The sequence below is a fragment of the Blennius ocellaris genome (genome assembly GCF_963422515.1).
Source record: "Blennius ocellaris genome assembly, chromosome: 19".
Taxonomy (NCBI): domain Eukaryota; kingdom Metazoa; phylum Chordata; class Actinopteri; order Blenniiformes; family Blenniidae; genus Blennius; species Blennius ocellaris.
This window is the reverse complement of record NC_137668.1, coordinates 1338496-1358510: the sequence shown is the minus strand read 5'-3', so window position 1 is coordinate 1358510 and position 20015 is coordinate 1338496.

Genomic DNA, 20015 nt, shown 5'->3' with positions numbered 1-20015 from the left:
TCTTACGCCTATAACCGGCTCATGTCCCTTCGACGCACACTTGACAAAAAAGAAGAAATGAGAGCGCACTTTGTTGACTTCATGCAGAAAATGCTTGATAACAAACACGCTGAGCTTGCCCCACCTTGTGGTGAAGATAGAGAGCGATGGTATTTACCCACCTTTGGTGTCTACCACCCACAGAAGCCAGGGAAGATTTGAGTGGTGTTCGATTCAAGTGTACAGTTTGAAGGAGTGTCCCTCAAGGATGTGTTGCTTTCTGGTCCAGATTTAAACAACTCCCTTTTGGGTGTGCTGCTCCGGTTTAGGAAGGAACCTGTTGCTGTTACAGCTGACATAGAACAAATGGTTTATTCTTTTGTTGTTCAGAAAGAAGACAGAGACTTTCTTCGCTTTCTCTGGTATGAGAATAATGATCTCAGCAGAAATGTTGTAGACTACCACATGAGAGTCCATGTCTTTGGAAACAGTCCCTCCCCAGCCGTGGCCATCTTCGGCCTGAGAATGGCAGCAAGAGAGGCAGAAGAGGAATATGATGGTGATGCACGACACTTCATAGAGCGGGACTTCTATGTTGACGATGCACTGAAATCCTTTCCAACTGTGTCTGAAGCCATAGATGACTTACAGAGAGCTCAAACAATGCTTGCACTCTCTAACCTACATCACCTACATTTATGGCTGTTTATTTATGCAACAATGACCAATTGTTTAAAGGTACCAAGTTTAATTTATTTTAGACTCAATTTTAGAAGTCTCAAACTAATCTGAAATGAAGTCTCAAACTAGTTTAAAGTGAAATCTCCGATTTGAGACTTCATTTTAGACTAGATTGAAACTTCATTTTTGACTAGTTTAAGATTAAACCTAAGACTAGTGTCAAATATAACCGCAAATTAGTCTAAAAGCCTCAAACTAATCTCAAATGAAGTGATTTCTGTAAAAAAAAAAAAAAAATGTAGCACGGACTGTATTGTATGTATCTCCCCACCCAATCAATCTCTCTCTCTTTCCTCTCCTCTCCTCTATCCTCTCAATCTATCTCTTTGTCTTTCCTCTCCTCTCCTCTCTATCCTCTCAATCTCTCTCCCTCTTTCCTCTCCTCTCCTCTATCCTCTCAATCTATCTCTCTGTCTTTCCTCTCCTCTCCTCTCTATCCTCTCAATCTCTCTCCCTCTTTCCTCTCCTCTCCTCTATCCTCTCAATCTATCTCTCTGTCTTCCCTCTCCCCTCCTCTCCTCTCCTCTCCTCTCCTCTCCTCTCCTCTCCTCTCCTCTCCTCTATCCTCTCAATCTCTCTCTCTTTCCTCTCCTCTCCTCTCCTCTCCTCTCCTCAATCTCTCTCTCTCTTTCCTCTCCTCTCCTCTATCCTCTCTCTCTTTCCTCTCCTCTCCTCTATCCTATCAATCCATCTCTCTGTCTTTCCTCTCCTTTCCTCTCCTCTCCTCTCCTCTCCTCTCCTCTCCTCTCCTCTCCTCTCCTCTATCCTCGCAATCTCTCTCTTTCCTCTCCTCTCCTCTCCTCTCCTGGAAACATCTGGTAGGATGAAACCTGCTGACTTTACTGAAACACACCTGGACTCTGCCAACTAGTTTTATTAGCTCCTAACCTGCCAACACCAACTAGTTTTATTAGCTCCTAACCTGCCAATACCAACTAGTTTAATTAGCTCATAACCTGCCAGTAACCTGCCAATACCAACTACTTTTATTAGCTAATAACCTGCCAGTAACCTGCCAATACCAACTAGTTTTATTAGCTCTTAACCTGCCAGTAACCTGCCAATACCAACTAGTTTTATTAGCTCCTAACCTGCTAGTAACCTGCAAATACCAGTTCTGGTGCTGATGGCAGGAAGACTTTCTCAATACATTTAGACCAGGGGTCAGCAACCCGCGGCTCCGGAGCCACATGCAGATCTTTCGTCCCTCCACTGCGGCTCCTTGAGCCTCTGTCCTACTGCAGTTTATCCTGGAGCGGGGTGGTATGGGAGGTAAGGCAAAGGGTGGTATGGGAGGTAAGGCAAAGCACACCCAGAGGCATATTGTGTTGCACAGTCCCTACAAAGAGTGGTAAAATGTAGGGTCATGAACGACGCAGCGATGTAACGTCATTACAACAATAATGGCATGAAGAACGTAGAATTGATGCTGCAGGTCATGACAGCGGCTCAACTGGTATCTGAAGCTGGGAGCTTCCTGTACCTTTCACAGTAAAACTGCTGCGCTGTGGAGCGCCGACAATTCCGGGAGGACTTGTTGAGAGTGACGGAACATTCTAGTGAATTACACAACAACTACAGGACATTAAAGACACACCATCACACTCATGGTTCTAGAAATCCCAGATCTCCACATTTATCTTGCATTTTAATAATGTGTAGTGATAAAGGAGCTGATAGCTGCAATGCATTATGGGAGTTTCTGTTTGACGTGTTTTAAATGTCATTATTGGGGGTTATGTTAGGTTTGTATTGTAGGTATTGTGTGTATGTGTTGTGTTGTGTTTTTGTTGCTTAGTTCATGTAGTTTAGTTTATTAGTTGTAAGTTGTCAACCAGCAGTGAAGGAGGTTTTGTGTGTAGTGTCCTGCTGGCATGGTCTTCCTGTGGGACTGTCAAAATAAAAGACTGATGTGCACGCCTTTTGTAAAGTATAAGCTTTTTCTCGCTTCTCGGCCTTTTGGCTAAGACTGCGGTCACCTCCATTGGGTGGTGGAATCGTTTGCCTGTTGTGGCATTAATTACACTGTTCTCAGAGGATTTTTTTTTTTTTCTTGCTGTACAAGGAATTTTCTTTTGCAACTTGTTTGTAGTTGAAATTCTTGTCTATTGGAAAACCTTTTTTACTATAGACTGAGGGGAGCTGTTTTCATAGCTTCCTTCAGTCTGCTTTTACCTTTTTATTGTTGTCCTTTAAAGTTAATATATTAATTCTTACTGTTTTATTGTAATTTATTGGTGTTTTAAACCCCTTTTAGCTGGTGGTGCCTCCAAAATGTCGGCCAGCCATGCCGGCATGAGGAGGCACCACAGCGTGCGTTTTACCTTTTTAGAAAAAGATGGGAAATTGGTGACCATGTCACACCTTGATTTTTCCAGGAAGCTTGTGCAGGGCGTGCTCGGCTTTTCCCCCACAGACCTGAATTGTGTCCTGACCCTGCCGTTTAACAAAGGATTTGATGTAAGTTTTTGCTCTGCCGCACTCCTACGACAGTTCTGGTCCCGGTTTGAAAATGTGAAACCCCAGTTTTCTGTGTTCAATGTGGAGAAGCTTTCTGACAATGCGCTTAAAACCGTCATTGTCAGGATGTTCAATGAAACTGTGAATGCAGAAGACATCTGTGCATGGCTGGGAAGATACTGCACTATTAAAGGCCAGGCTACCAAGGTGAGGGATGAAGACGGTATCTGGAATTGTGCTTGGAGGGTCCCCATTCAACAATGGCAGGACCCCCAGGGCTTCCAGGGCCTGAAGCATCTCCCGCCCATGATAGTCCTTGGGGAAAACAGGGGCTATATACATTACCAGGGCCAGCCCAAGCTCTGCCGTAAGTGTGGTCAGCATGGCCACCTGGCTGAAGCCTGTGAGCTGGTCGTCTGTAGGAAGTTCAGAGAAATTGGTCACACCTTTGAGGAGTGTACTAATGGCAGAAGGTGCAATCTTTGTGGAGACACAAACCACCTCTTCAGAGATTGCCCCAAATCCTTTGCCAACAAGTTGAAGGCAGCAAAAGAGACGGAAAGCGAGAAAAGTGACGGACATGAGGAACAGGTGCAAGAGATAATTGAAGAGGCGGGTATTGTGAACCCAGATCCTCCATCCACTACTGTGGTTGGAGGAGAAGGATCAGTTGAGGTTGAAGGGGAGGGGCCTGTAAAGAGCTCCTCAGGTGAATCTGATGGAGTCAACGAGGACATGCAGGCAGCAGGTGGAGCTGGTTCCAGTGGTGAGGAAAGCCAGGGATCCAGCGAGGATGCCCCCCTCCCCAATGCCCAACAACCCAAGAGACCGGCATCAGAATTGTCCTCCGGGTCCCCCCGGGGCTCGGAGAAGAGGGGAAGAGTTGAGGTCTCCTCAGGCAGTTCATCTGCGGAGGAACTCAGAGTCTTCCCTTCCGATTCACCCAATGAGGTTTCTTTTCTTTCAATTGCTCTGCAATCAACCCCAAAGGGCTCAAAAATGAACTGCAGGTTGCAGGAGAGACCAACTCCCAGAGCCCGAACGGGGAACAGAGCTCAAACCCTTCACACCTCACCAGTGGAAGTGAAGGAAGAGCTCTGTTCACAAGTGATCACTTAGTCACTGATTTTAATGATTTTATAATATCTTTTTTGTAGTCTTTTAAAATGTCCTACTTGTTGTTTTTAACCATACTCATGACTCTCACCTTCTCTACTGTCAATGTGAGAAGTGTGAAGTCTAGAGTTAGAGCCCAGAGTGTTTTATCCTTTTTATCTTCCTTTGAGTCCGATGTGTTTTTATTACAAGAATGTGCAATACCTTTTTTAAAATCTTACAAACAGTGGGAGGACATGTGGCCACTCCAGTCAATATGGAGTGGCTCCAACAGCAATGAAAATGACGGAGTGGCCATTTTAATAAATAATCCTCAGATCTTGGTGAAGGGCAGCACTGTGGTGAGAGACGGTAGGGCACTTTTAACACATTTGACTTTTATGGGTAAGGATTTTAGGCTCTTGAATATTTATGGTTTTAATGGCAAAAACGACAGGTACGACCTTTTAGAGGACTTGCAGTCCCACATGCTAGGACGAGTGCCACTAATTTTAGGAGGTGATTTTAATTGTATTTTAACAAGAAAGGATAGGAGAAGGACAGGCGAGGATTTTAAAATAGATAAGACATCGGTTTTATTGCAGGCTCTATGCAGGGATTTTAAACTACAAGACTGTTTTAAGACCATGCATCCCAGAGAGGAGGGCTTCACTTGGTTCAGTAGTGACAGCACCAGAGCCTCTCGCATAGACTACCTTTTTGCACGTGACTGCCCGCCAACCGATGCTACATTGAGCCCTGTTTTCTTCTCCGATCACCACCTCCTGTCTTGCACCCTTTCACTGTCTTCTGGTGTGACTGTAGGAAGAGGTCTGTGGAAGCTCAACTGCTCCCTGCTGGAGGACAACAATGTTGTCAGCCAGTACAGGGAGCGGTACAGAGAGTGGCAGACCCTTCAAGACATGTACCATTCACGGGCACAGTGGTGGGAAATAGTGAAGGGAAAGACACAGACTTTTTTTAAACAAGTAGGCAAAAAGAAAAAAGCCACAGAAAACAGACGCATGATGGGACTGCAAAAAAGACTACAGAGGTATTTTAAACTAATACAATATGGTTTGGATTTTAGTGACGAAATTAAACAAATCAAAAAGGAAATGTCTTTTTTAGCAGAAATCAAAAGGAAAGGAATGATTTTAAGAAGCCGAGAAAGAGAACTGGACGAAGGAGAAAAATGCACAAGATACTTTTTAAAGAAAATTTTAAATAAAGGGAGACACATGCTAAAACTAAAAAAAAAAGATGGATCCGCAACAAATTCAAACGAAGAATGTATGGAGGAGGTTGAACTTTTTTGTGAAAAGTTATATCAAAATAAACCTGTAAGCAGTGACGCCATGACCAAAGTCCTGAATTTTATAGAGAAAACGATTGATGACAGTGTGCTTTTAACCCAAGATTTTACCTTTTAAGAGTTAAATAAATGTATGAATGGTTTTAAAAAAGGCAAGTCCCCTGGACAAGACAGACTTCCTTTTGAATTTTATTGAACTTTTTGGGACATTTTAGCACCTGACTTGCTCACTGTTTTTAAGGACTTTGATAAACGTGACCAACTTCCAGACAGTTTTAAAGTAGGGATAGTGACTCTTCTTCATAAAGACAAAGACAATACTGACTTGAGAAACTGGAGACCTATCACTCTTTTAAACTTTGACTGTAAACTTTTTAGTAAACTTTTATCATCACGAATGTCCTTGTTTTTAAAAGACCTGATTCACCCGGATCAAGCCTGTGCCATCCCGGGGAGGAAGATCACTGACAGCCTCCTGCTGATCCGAGACACCATCTGTTTTGCGAGAGACAGGAACATCCGGCTGGTAGTCTTAAATTTAGATTTTGAAAAAGCCTTTGATCGGGTCTCGCACCAGTACTTTTTCAAGGTGCTGCAAAAAATGGGATTCCCAGAAAGGTTTCTAGCTTGGGTGGGATTGCTGTACCGGGACATCAGCAGCAGATTTGTGGTTAACGGGCATTTGACAAAAGCAGTGAAAATCAACTGCGGTGTCCGTCAGGGCTGTCCGTTATCTGCCCTCCTCTACGTGGCGTGTGTGGAACCGCTGGCACAGATCTTGAGAAGGGACCAACGAATCAATGGGGTGAGTATCCCAGGGAGCGGGGGACTTGCCACCAAATGTGCTCTATACATGGACGACGTGAACATTTTATGCACCGACCTTTTATCAGTCAACAGGACCCTGGACGTGACGGACGTTTATGGACAGGCCTCTGGGTCGAAACTAAACAGAGACAAGACCCAAGCCCAGTTTTACGGACCGTGGACGGCGACTGAGACGACTGGACTTCCCCTGACCGTGACCCAGACTGAACCAAAAATACTGGGGGTGAAATTTGACACGGACGGAGCGGGAAAGACAAACTGGCCAGACGTAGTAGGGAAAGTCAGACAACGACTAGGATTCTGGGGACTTAGAGGACTGACCATGGAAGGAAAGGTTTTAATCATCAAAGCTGTGATTTTACCTTTGCTTTTATTGATCGGCTCTGTTTTTATGCCCCCGAGGAGCGTGCTCTTAGATCTGGACCGGGCCATGTTTTACTTTTTATGGGGCTCAAAGTGGGAAAGGGTAAGAAGAGAAATAATGAAAAAGCCAAAAGAGAAAGGAGGAAAAGGAGTCCCGGACTTCTATTTAACACTGGGAAGTTTTTACACGGCACAGCATATGGCTATTGCCACGGACCCCTCCAGGAACCCAAAGACAAGTGCAATGTCTCGCTTCTGGATGGGGTCCTACCTCCGAAAACTCAAGATTTTACCCACCGATCTTAAAGTACCAGTGTCTTTTAACCTGCCACCGGCCTATGGTTTTATCAAGACATTTCTTAAACATTTGAACCTGGAACAGGAGGAGTTGCAGATTTTAACTAACCACAGATGTCTGATCTCTGTTGTGCAGGAACGGGAACCAGTGAGTCCAGTGCGCGGGCTCGCACTCGGTGAGCCCTCCACAGTTTGGCGCAACGTGAACCATCCTGTTCTCTCAAACAGACTCCGGGACCTGTCATGGCTGGTGGCTCACGAGGTTCTCCCAGTCAGAGCCGTCATGCACTCCCGAGGAATGGCGGCGCACTCAACTTGCCCCCGGCCTGGTTGTGGCGCTCCTGAGTCGGTGAGGCACCTCCTCTGGGAGTGCAGCGCTGCCGTAGACCAGTGGGCAACGGCCGGCTCCTTGCAATTCCCGTACTTGCCAGCAGGGGAGGTCCTTACAGCACAGCTGGTGCTATACGGGGTGAGCCAAAAGGTCAGGACAAAGGAAGACTTTGCAAAGATGTGGCTCACCCTGGCCGCCATCAAAGACGCCACCTGGACCACCGGAAACCTGCTGGTGAGAAGGCATAGGCAGATCCCCCCCGTGGCTGTGATCCAGATGGCCGCAGCGACGGTCCGGGAGGTGGAAGCTGCAGGCGGCAGGCCGAGGACACAGCCACAAAGAAGAATCGCCTCCCTGCCCATTCGGACGAAGGAGCCGGAGCCTCACAAGAAAAGGTCAAGGCAGCGGCGGCCTGGCTCTCCGGGTGTGTCTGGAGGGAAGGAGCACGAGGGAGAGGACCTCCTCTGAGCACCATGGCAGAACCCCGAGAGACCAAATGTTTGGGAGAACAGGATGAGTTCCCCCTGATAGGGACTCACTGCTCTCCTGCACCACAGAATAGACTTTTAAAACTGAATGCACTTCCTTTTAGTGACTTTTACAATGATAGGCACTTTTTGTATTCCTCACGTTTCATCATTTTACTCAACAGGTCTTGTTTTAATCATGAATATCTATTTATTTAAACTATTGTACTTATGATATTTTAAACAGAAACTTGTACCTTGTTTGTTTTTATTGTGTGGAATGATGAATGAAGAAACCGACCTGTAAAATGTGCCAATAAAATCTTGTAAAAGAAAAAAAATAAGCTTTTTCTCTAGCGTGCTTCTTTGACATTACCCACCATAATATCACAGTGATATTGTGAGTGACGATGTAGGTGTGTGCGGCTCTCTGGGTGTTGTGTTCAGTGGGAAACGGGACCAACTTTGAGCATTAAAGGTTGCCGACCCCTGCTCTCGACGGTTGGTACGGAATTGTGGATGTTCGCCCAGGGTGGTAAACAAGTCAAGTCCATCACTGGCTGCCGGTAATGAAAAAGTATATAGTACTCTGTTACTCTAGTAACATTAACACTCGTGTCATGCACACTGTGACTTAATGGAGCCGACACACCACTATCCAGTAGCTCTAGTCCATACGCACCATGTGAATGTGTGTGCAATGTAATGTGTAATTTTCTACATTTTCTTAATATTCGATGGGTGTGCCATGGTAATCTGTCAAACACTGGCAGAATGTGGTTAAAAACTCTCGGTGCTCGACTATTTATCTGCTCTTACCGGGTCCCTCATCCCAGGTTCTACTGTACACATAAGTAAGATGGCTTTCAGCAAGGTGGCTGCTACTTTTTCAGCCGTCTTGTTCAAAAATAGACCATTCAAATGAGGTCTGGAGTCTTGCTGCCTTAAACTGTGGTGAAATGGAGCTGCTGCTACTTAAACTGGCTTCAGCAGCTGAAATACTGCCTGTGCTCAGTCTGTTGCACCAAGAAAGCTCCTGTTTTAAGTGTACTTCTGTGAAGCTCTGGATAGAAACAGCCAGTCCATCTTCAGTGGAGGTGGAAGACTTTTAGAACCTTGAGACTTTCTTGCATCGTCTCACAGTCATTACTGGACAGGGGAGGGAGATCCGGACCAAGTGAAGCAAAAGCTGCTGATTCACGCTGCTCATAGAGACACTGAAACATCAAGTCCAATTCTATCTCGTCCCCAGTTCTTGAAGAAGCTTTTAGGACGACTTTTCAACTTGTGCCTGGAGCTCAGCAACCATTTCTTAACTTTCATGCTTACGTTTTTTTTAAATTCTTTAATTTCAAACCTATAAAGATATAGACATATACAAAAGTCCAGGTGGAGGTGTCTTCAGTTTTTATTGTCTGACGTAACAACACGCTTCCTCTTCCTGCCAGGTTCGGGCGTTGAGTTATCTGATAACTTCTGATTTCTTAGCAGAGTCCATCTCAGGTCGTCATCCTGGAGTAAAGTAACCCTGCTACCAGACTGGCTGCTGCAGGACACCCGCTGATCTGCACTGCGTTTCCTGTAATTTCATGAAGAGTAAAGTAAGTAAAATGTAACAGAAGCAGAGTTCAAAATGGTCCAACAAGTCAGAATTATTGAATTCTCTCTTTTGAACTGAAAAAATACATTATTGGGGTTTAGTTCTAATAAATGGCAGGTTCCCCTGAGGCAACAGTGAAAAGTCTTTTTTAACTGGTGCCATGAACTTGGCTCTATCCGGCGCTCTTCTATTACCTGTCATGACTGCCAGTGTCGTCAGTCATGTTCCTCTTGTGTAGTATGGTCAGACACTCAGAGGACGATGGTGGCTGCAACAACACGTGTCGTCTCTTCCTGGCAGGTTCAGGTGTGAAGTCGTCTGCTGACTTCCTCTTTCTTTTGAGAGTTAATCTCAGGTCGTCTTCATCCAGTGACTTCCTCTTTCTTTGCAGAGTTAATCTCAGATCTTCATCCTGGTGTGAAGTAAACCTGCTCCCAGACGGACTGCTGCAAGACGTCCACTGATCTGCACAGGTTTTCCTGTAATTTGACAAAGAATGAGTCAAATAAAATGCAGATCTCTTGAGGAATTCAAATATCATGAGAAATGGTCTATTTGGTTTTCAAGGCTCATAAGATAAAAGAGGAAGAACTGGAACGGCACTCAGTAGAGCGCAGACCTTCGCCAACACCACATTTGATTGGTAACTAAGTTGGCATCACTAGCATGTTAGCTGTTAGCTTATATCAATGCTAACTAGCCTGTCAGGTAGCAAAATCACTGTGTGAAACGCATAGCAGGGAGCGTCTCCATGGTAATGCTGACCTCCTTTGACTTTCCTCCGTGAGGTGCTACTACCACGCATGGGGCAGTCTTTTGCAGTTTTATGGGATCTATTTGCGTACGTTTAGCCTTTAAGATCCCCAAATCTAATCAATAGTAAATAGTTTTACACAAAGTTGGTAAAATGCATACAAACAATGAATAAATAAATACACACAGACAAAAACGTGACCTTTCCTCCCAACTTTTGTCAGCAGAGGTAATAGAAAATGAAAAGGCTTTAAACATCCACTATATGAAAGTTCAACAGTTTGAAGAAAGCTATAAAAGAATGAAACTTTTCTGCTGTATAATAGTTATCAGAGAAAAGCCTGCAGGTGAGCATACCTCTGGTTCCTGATCTGCTCCATTCTTGCTCGTTTTCCTTGAACTGAAGCTCTGTTCTGTTTTACAGGCTGGGCAGCTCCTCTATTAACGCCACCGCAGACGTCCATTGTCTTTAGTCTGGACAAGCCATTGAAAGACAAAGGAATACTGAGGTTAGCCACATTCTTCTTCCATGTGAAGGGAATATTCATATTTACATCAATGTATTCAAGTTACTGAAAACACCAACTGCTTCAATGTGGCAGGATTTACTAACTCAGAACTGGGACGGTCCGTTGAGAGGTGACTCATGCTGATAAACGGATGCTGCAACACCTGAAGTGGAGTCAACCGCTGTTCAGGATCAAGATGAAGCATCCCCTTGAGCATGTCCACAAACATGTGGACGTCACTGTTTTGGTCATCATAGGCCTGTTGGTCTGCCGTGCTGATTTCTCTCAGCTGGAAAGTCAAGCAACAGGAAAGGTCAGGTTGTAGCTTCAGTGCCATGCAGCAACACTGTGTGCATGCTGCAGAGACAGTTTCACCTTCAAGGTTTCATATTTAAACATAAAGGACACTTACATGCAGAATGTCATCCAGGGAGTTTAATACTCTGTTCTTGTTCTCTTTGAACTGACATGCATTTTTCTTGAAGAACTCTTCCACAGTCTGAAGAGACAGCAAGCAGACAAACCAAATGTCAGGAATAAATAGAGCAAATATCACGCACGAGATTCACCATGGGACTGAAAATGTGACGTACCTTCAGCCTCCAGGAGCTCTGGTCAGAACAGGTGTCCTTTGTAAAGTAGTAATCGGTCAGGGATCCCTGGTCCAGCAGTGTGTCTGGTGGTAGTCCCTGGGTCTCCACGATGTACTTCAGCTGTAATTACAGCCAAACGTTACATAAGAAGTCCACATTGCTTTGTATGTCTTCCTTATTCACTATGTAGGTTTAAAATCCCATGAAGATAGTTTATAAAGAAAAAACAAACAAATCGCTGTTAATGAAACTTACCATTTCGTATTCGGTCTCGCCGTAGTAAAGGTACTGTTGTCCAAGGTAAAGATGAGCAATGATGCACCCCACAGACCAAACATCCACAGCTGTGGTGTAGGGGCACTCAAGGATGATCTCAGGAGCCCTGATGGAAATCAAAACAACAATATGAGATCCGCACCATCCCCCAAAACTATCTCTAGATTATTGACAGTACATCCAAGTTACTCAACAACAACTTCAATGACTCTATGAAAAACTCTGAGATACTGAAATATTATTTTGTTCATGATTACCACATGGTTAGTTCATCACTAGTAGAACAGTAGCGCACCGGTATGGTAGACTCTGGATACAAATGCCTTGTCTGGCATTTGACAGTTCGTGTGCCAGTCCAAAGTCAATGACCTTGACTTTGTTAGGCTGCTCTCTCTGGTTCACCAACATGACGTTCTCAAGCTTCAAGTCGCCATGAATGATATCCAGACCGTTCAGGTGGTAAACGGCTGACATCGCCTGAAAACAGATTGTGTCACAACATTTTATCATGTGAGCAATATTCCATTAGCATCACCTTTGATGTAGTTTATTAATGTGGTGAAGAATGAATCTGAAAATACCTGTTTGAGGATAGGTCTGATATCCTTGAGAGGGAGAGGCTGGAACCATGTCTCCTTCATAAAGTCATAGAGACTTTTATCCAAACATTCGAACTCCAGACAAGTGTAGGACCCGTCGTGAAAGGCTTGGTTCCACCTCACCAAGTTGCACGCGTCAGGGTCGAGTCCTCGCAGCTTTTCCAGCACAGAAATCTGAGGATAAATGATTAACGCCTATTAGCTCCATCAACTGGTTTCATATTTCCAACTGGGATTTTAAATTCAATCAATGAGTAGAAATTAAATTCTAATATTTCCTACTTCTGCTACAGCTGCCTCAATGAGATGATCCTCAATCATCTTTATCGCAACAACCCTCGAATCACTTTCTCTGCGGCATTTTGCCACGATCCCGTAGCTGCCCTGCCCCAGAACAGACTCTACAGTGTAGGTGTCTGTACTCGAGCAAAGCATTCGAGGTGGTTCAGCCATCGTTCAAGAGTTCAGATGCTGGTGGGTGCTCAAAGGTGAGAACTGAAGATATTTGTGGATAAAATATCTCTCTGTGAGGCCGTTGAAGTTCTAGAAGCTTGTCTCTTCAGATCAAAGGCAAAGTTCCTTTGTGACATTGCCTTTCATCTACAGATCAAAGGCAAAGTTCCTTTGTGACATTGCCTTTCATCTACAGATCTTGGCCACGCCTACAAAAATGCCGTATGCAAATTAGGCCCCATGGACATAATTTGCATATTGTGCCACACCCCTAGCAACAATTGAAAAATAAAATCACCCCTCCTTTTCAGTCTCTTTACATTTACACAGAAATGTGTAAATAAATGCTGGAAGAAATCACACAAGTACTTCTCAGTCTTCTTTGTGTGTTTTCACAGCCAGATGAAAATAAAGAGATTTCTTGCAAAATGGTTCCCAGTGCTCTAGTCACCTCTTATTAATATAATTAGGGACCTTGCCAACGGCTGGGCCCTAGGCCCGGCTCCATCCAGCTCTGCTCCATCCTGCTCTGCTCCATCCTGCTCTGCTCCATCCAGCTCTGCTCCATCCAGCTCTGCTCCATCCTGCTCTGCTCCATCCTGCTCTGCTCCATCCAGCTCTGCTCCATCCTGCTCTGCTCCATCCAGCTCTGCTCCACCCTGCTCTGCTCCATCAAGCTCCAGCTCTGCTCCATCCTGCTCTACTCCATCAAACTCCAGCTCTGCTCCATCCTGCTCTGCTCCATCAATTTCCAGCTCTGCTCCATCCTGCTATGCTCCATCCAGCTCTGCTCCATCCTGCTCTGCTCCATCCAGCTCTGCTCCACCCTGCTCTGCTCCATCAAGCTCCAGCTCTGCTCCACCCAGCTCTGCTCCATCCTGCTCTGCTCCATCCTGCTCTGCTCCATCAAGCTCCAGCTCTGCTCCATCCTGCTCTGCTCCATCCTGCTCTGCTCCATCAAGCTCCAGCTCTGCTCCATCCTGCTCTGCTCCATCCACCTCTGCTCCACCCTGCTCTGCTCCATCAAGCTCCAGCTCTGCTCCATCCTGCTCTACTCCATCAAACTCCAGCTCTGCTCCATCCTGCTCTGCTCCATCAATTTCCAGCTCTGCTCCATCCTGCTATGCTCCATCCAGCTCTGCTCCATCCTGCTCTGCTCCATCCAGCTCTGCTCCACCCTGCTCTGCTCCATCAAGCTCCAGCTCTGCTCCATCCAGCTCTGCTCCATCCTGCTCTGCTCCATCCTGCTCTGCTCCATCAAGCTCCAGCTCTGCTCCATCCTGCTCTGCTCCATCCTGCTCTGCTCCATCCAGCTCTGCTCCATCCTGCTCTGCTCCATCCTGCTCTGCTCCATCCAGCTCTGCTCCATCCTGCTCTGCTCCATCCAGCTCTGCTCCACCCTGCTCTGCTCCATCAAGCTCCAGCTCTGCTCCATCCAGCTCTGCTCCATCCAGCTCTGCTCCACCCTGCTCTGCTCCATCCAGCTCTGCTCCATCAAGCTCCAGCTCTGCTCCATCCAGCTCTGCTCCATCCAGCTCTGCTCCATCAAGCTCCAGCTCTGCTCCATCCAGCTCTGCTCCACCCTGCTCTGCTCCATCAAGCTCCAGCTCTGCTCCATCCAGCTCTGCTCCATCCAGCTCTGCTCCATCAAGCTCCAGCTCTGCTCCATCCAGCTCTGCTCCACCCTGCTCTGCTCCATCAAGCTCCAGCTCTGCTCCATCCTGCTCTACTCCATCAAACTCCAGCTCTGCTCCATCCTGCTCTGCTCCATCAATTTCCAGCTCTGCTCCATCCTGCTATGCTCCATCCAGCTCTGCTCCATCCTGCTCTGCTCCATCCAGCTCTGCTCCACCCTGCTCTGCTCCATCAAGCTCCAGCTCTGCTCCATCCAGCTCTGCTCCATCCTGCTCTGCTCCATCCTGCTCTGCTCCATCAAGCTCCAGCTCTGCTCCATCCTGCTCTGCTCCATCCAGCTCTGCTCCATCCAGCTCTGCTCCATCAAGCTCCAGCTCTGCTCCACCCTGCTCTGCTCCATCTTGCTCTGCTCCATCAAGCTCCAGCTCTGCTCCACCCTGCTCTGCTCCATCCAGCTCCAGCTCTGCTCCATCCTGCTCTGCTCCATCCTGCTCTGCTCCATCCTGCTCTGCTCCGTCCAGAACTCTACTCCACTTGGAGGATCAGGTGGAGGAAGACTCAATACGTCATTTCAGTTTAAAATAAAGATCATTGGTTTGAACATTGAATGTGTTTCCTGGCTGCTTCCTGCACTTGAGCCTCCGTCCACCCCCATAACAGTCTGTTGTGTTAATGTGGAGTTTTACTGTGAAAACTTCAGGCAAACATGAACCAATCATAAACAAAAAAGGCGTTGAAGCCCCGCCCACAACGACAAGGTTGATTTCCGCTTTTTCGATTTTTGTCCAAAAACCAGAAATTGAAAACATTTATTTAATTCTCGTTTTTTTGTTTTCTGGCTCAAATTAAAAAAAATGTAAAAAAAATGACCCATTCTTTGGCTTCTGATTAAGATTTGAGGTTTTTTGTCGACAAATCAAACTAACAAAATGTACCTTGGTCAGACGAGGAGGGCGATCAATAATCAATTAATCTCCCTGTGGTCGTCTTTTAATCTCAGATTCTCTCTCTCTCTCACACACACACACACACACACACACACACACACACACACACACACACACACACACACACACACACACACACACACACACACACACACACACACACACACACACACACATTAACTGTCTCAACCACCAGAGGGAGACAAACTAACACATAATGAGGTGTGTGATCTCACTCCACTGCACAAAGATTTATTCTGAATCATTAGAATAAATATTTTATTGACCCTTCAGCAGGTTTTTTAGATATAAATGCATGAACAGTTTATCATGATTAAATCAGCTCAAAGCGGCTAAAATGTTGAGAGAAATGTCAGAAATAGTTTCATTGTTGAACAGCCAGAAGTGTTTTATGCAACAATAAAATCAAACGTTGCGTCTCTATGAGGCAAAAAATGAGATAAAACCACAGTTTGTTGTTTTCTGTTTTAGTTGTCTCGGATTCACCTCACGTCAAATTCCATTTTCTCCAGAAGATGGCTGTAGAGATGTAAAATACATTAAACTCAGATGAATTTGCATTCTGTGGTTGCTTGTAAAATTAGCTCCTGGAATACAAGGGAACTGATGAAGCAACAGTTTTGTGTTTGTCAGTGTTGACGGAGACAGGCGGTGGTGTTGATTGCCTTCGTCCACTGATGCACAGCAGAAAGAATCCCACAAATATTTCACGAGTTTATCTGAATGACGGAAACAACTCGGGGTCAAACAACCCGACGGGTTGTAGGACGATGGGATTCACGTCGCTGGGACTCATTTTCTTCAGTTCCTGCAGGTTGAGCAGTGAAACAAAGAGTGAGACAGACAGTCGGTGGGCGTCGGATCTGGCAGTTTAATACAGAGTGTCGCTGAGAGTTAAAAGTGCAGAGAGTTTCCTCCTGCAAGCTATTGATGATCAAGTCAAACAAAATACATCTCAGGTCACTTTGCTTTTATTTTTCCAGCTTTCTGCTGAAGTTGGTGAGAGAAAATCCACAGCAGAATCCTGAAGATCCTACAGGAAACTGCACAGAGAGAAGATGTGCGACATTAAACAGCCTGATTCAGCCTGACTGAGTGACGTCACACACAAACAAGCGTGTTCACTGTCCAGGTTTAAAAGAAAAAACACCAAACTGTGATATTTCTCTGCGTTTCTTGAATTTACAAATAAACGCACACAAAAGAAATGTTCATTGACATAGACCTACATACACACCTGGCTCAGAGCTACTATGAGCACCTCTGCTTAAAGGTCCTACTTCTTTGTCTCATATTGTGGAGTTTACAGGAAGCTGAAGAAGATTTTGGGATGAAACATTATCTGTCAATGGAATTCCTCTTAGTGTTCTCATTTTGAATCAACTCTTCAAAGAGCCATGGGCCTCCCTGATAGAAAATACAATACATTAAGGATCTATAATAACCAAAAACCATCCAATATTTGCAGTTCACGTCAATAATGATGAGCATTTCGCATTAAAAGGTTTTTTTTACAGGCTTACAAAGGCTGCAGCGAGGACTTCTTTCAACTAGAGAGATTTTATAATGAGTAAAGTTCTGCATGCAGATCGGTTGTAACTAACAGTTAAATCCCAGCGGGCATTTGCAGACGGAGCTGAGAGCTGAAATATCTCCATTTATCTTGTCTATCTCACAGCTCAACAGTTATTTAAGCACCTTTTCAGTCTCTAATTTTCAACATGAGGACGTTCCAGTCCAAAGCAAACACTGCCACCATGTGCGAGTCTCAGCAGGAAGAAAAGGCTGAGCTCACAGAGCCCGAAGTCCAGTTCAGAATGAAGAGAAGGCCAGTTTAAAAAAAATAAAGCATGTTGCACAAGTCACAAGTATTGAATTGTTGAATTGGTTTAACGAGATGGAAAATAATTTTGTCCTTGTGAAAGGTCTAAAGGTCTGCAACATGAGGCTCTTTAGTCTAAATAAACATTTTATCTGATTATTATTTATTTTCGTTTTTTTTTAACACAGCAGTCATTTGTAAAAAGACACTTAACTCTGGTCTTAAAAGGCTTAAAAAAACAACTAAAATAGGAAAATAGCTAAAATGACCATAAATGCATATAAAATGCTAAAACAGCTTAAAAACAAAAATTACAAACAAAAAAAACCAAACAAAAAAAACTTAAAAATAAAACAAAAAACATGCCAAAAATAGTTCAAAAGCTCAAAATGCCAAAACCAAAAATTTCAAATTGCTAAAATCAGGAAAAAAACAGTTGAAAACATGTTTCCCCTCCTCAACTATAATTCATGAATGCTAATTTTTGTACGTCGATAAAAACTCCACATGAAACCTTTTAAGCCGCCGTTGGCCTGATTTAAAAGAAGAACATGTTTTGTGTGAAATGGTCATAAAGGTTGCAGACCGCTGGTCCAGGATATGAGGGGAGGAGAAGTAATCAGATTATCTCTATTGTTACATCCAATGTTGTGTGTCACTCGTTTTCTAACGACAGCAGGAGCTGATCATGTGACAAGAGCTGGGCGGAATTATAAACGCTCTCCATCTCTCTTTATTGATCACACAGCAGACACCGTCTTGTTTGCTCTGACTTGTTTTGCCTTTTCATTGTGTCTAGTTTGTTTCAGAATGACTTTAGGTTCCGTGTCCCTCTCACTTACCAGCTGTGACACGATTGTCCAAGAAACTATAATAAGTATAAATATCTTAAGTGATTTTGATCTTGTTTACTCTCTTCGAGTGAAAATCGTTTTTTCTTTTTTCATTTCAACAAAGTTTTACATTTACAAATGTTCTGAAAACGGCGTCTGTTTACATGGAAATGGAAGAAACCATTGAAAATGATGCGTTTTCAAAAAGTTCGATTTTCAGTTGATGCAGAAAAGCCAGACTGCAGAGAAGCTTTTTAACCACAAAACTAAACCAGAGCCGTTCTCCATTCGCACAAATCTTTGGACTTGCTCGTTACTGCAGCACCGAGAGCTGAAATGTTACGAGTGTAAATATGTCACCTGAGCCGCGCTGCAGAGTAGTGTGTAGTGTGTGGTGACTGCGGTGGAGGTCAGACGATAAGTCACCTCAGTGTCGATAATTCATCAGAGGGCAGTGTAAGTCAAATATAAAGCAGAAACAAACAGCAAGTGCAGACGTTTTCAGTCATATAGGCTCTAAAAAAGGAGGGAAAACAATATATGCAAGATTAAAAAAAAAAAACATGGGGTCTGAGCCGAGGCACAGTTTCTCGATAATATTGGAAAAGTTCTGGGCAGAAAGTTTGTTAACCGCCGTGACGGCAGGTCCTCACAGGAGTGGCCCAGACTAAAAGCTTTCATGACATTTTAATTTCGGCCCAGAACACAATGTTTCCTGACTCAGCAACATAATTCCATCACAACATACAGGAGGATGTTACTATAATTAAATCGTCATTCGAAGCTATTCTCTCCTTCTTTAGTCAAGTCTTTTGTTTGGCCTGCACACACACACACACACAAACACACACATACACACAGTCGTCTCTTCGGCCTGTTTGATGCCACCGTGGCCGTTCCCAGTGCAGAGGAAGAAAAGAAAAGGTTTGTTTGTTGTTCGGTGAAAGCCGATCCTGCACAGCCTGCAGCCACACAACTCTGTGATGAAGCAGGGGTGTGAAACATAAAGCCCGTGGGCCAAAACTGGCCCGCAAGGAGCTCCAATCCCACTGTACCACCAAGAAAACTGAAAAAAAATCCAATTAAATTAAACAAGGTTTGGACACAAGGTTGAGACCCGCGCTGAAATATCAGTGATGCTGCCATGAAAGCTACCAAACTAGAACAACCTGAATGTTATGTTGCCAGCGTGAGTTTGTAAAACCACCTATAAATTAAGAGATTTTTTTTTTTTTACCTCAAATATAGGCATTTTCATCGTGTATACTCTTAAAGAAAAACTTTCAAGTTAAAATGTCATGGTTACTATGGCACTATTTTACTAATTGGAGATGAAATTAGAATGTATGTGGCCCCTGAACATTGTGGTAAAAAGGACCAGATTAAAGCAAACTTCACTAAGAATTAGACTTTTCTTGAAATGGAAATAACATGATTAAGCACGTCGAGCATCACATTTTTGGACCTAGATAAATATTTTTGACATTGTTTAACACAGTAAGTAGTAATTTCAAATGCCCTCTTCGGAGATTCAGTACATTATGGAACAGAAGAGGTGGTGTAGTGGTAAATATTTAGAGCAAAAATTGGTTTGAGGGGCTTTACCAGTTTCCCACATTCCAAAAATATGCAGCAGAGCACAACTGCTGCCTTTTTATTACACATAGATGTGAACGTGAGTGTGTGATTGTCTCACTGTTTTGTTTTTCCCTCCTTAAATATTGGTGCCACTTTTATACTTAAAGTCCTAGTGAAATGTAAAACAGTACTTTGCAAAAAACGATAGTTGGGCTACTACTTCTAAGGTTCCTCCGACTCTGCTCCACCACTGTTGTCGCATAACAAAGTTATTTAAATTTTGAATCTCCAGCCGAGGAAGTCGGGGGAATCCTTCTTCGTGGGCGTGACATCACGAGTTGTGCAGATCTCCATCTGTTGTGTTTATATCGGCTTGTTTCCTCTTAAATATCCAAGTTTTAACAGTGTTTTGAAGTTATAGTGGGCATTTTATGAGCCTTGACGAAAGATTGAGCCTGGAAGAGACCGAGAGAGGAGAAAAGGAGCACAGGCGGTGGGAGCCGCTAGCCGTTAGCTCGCG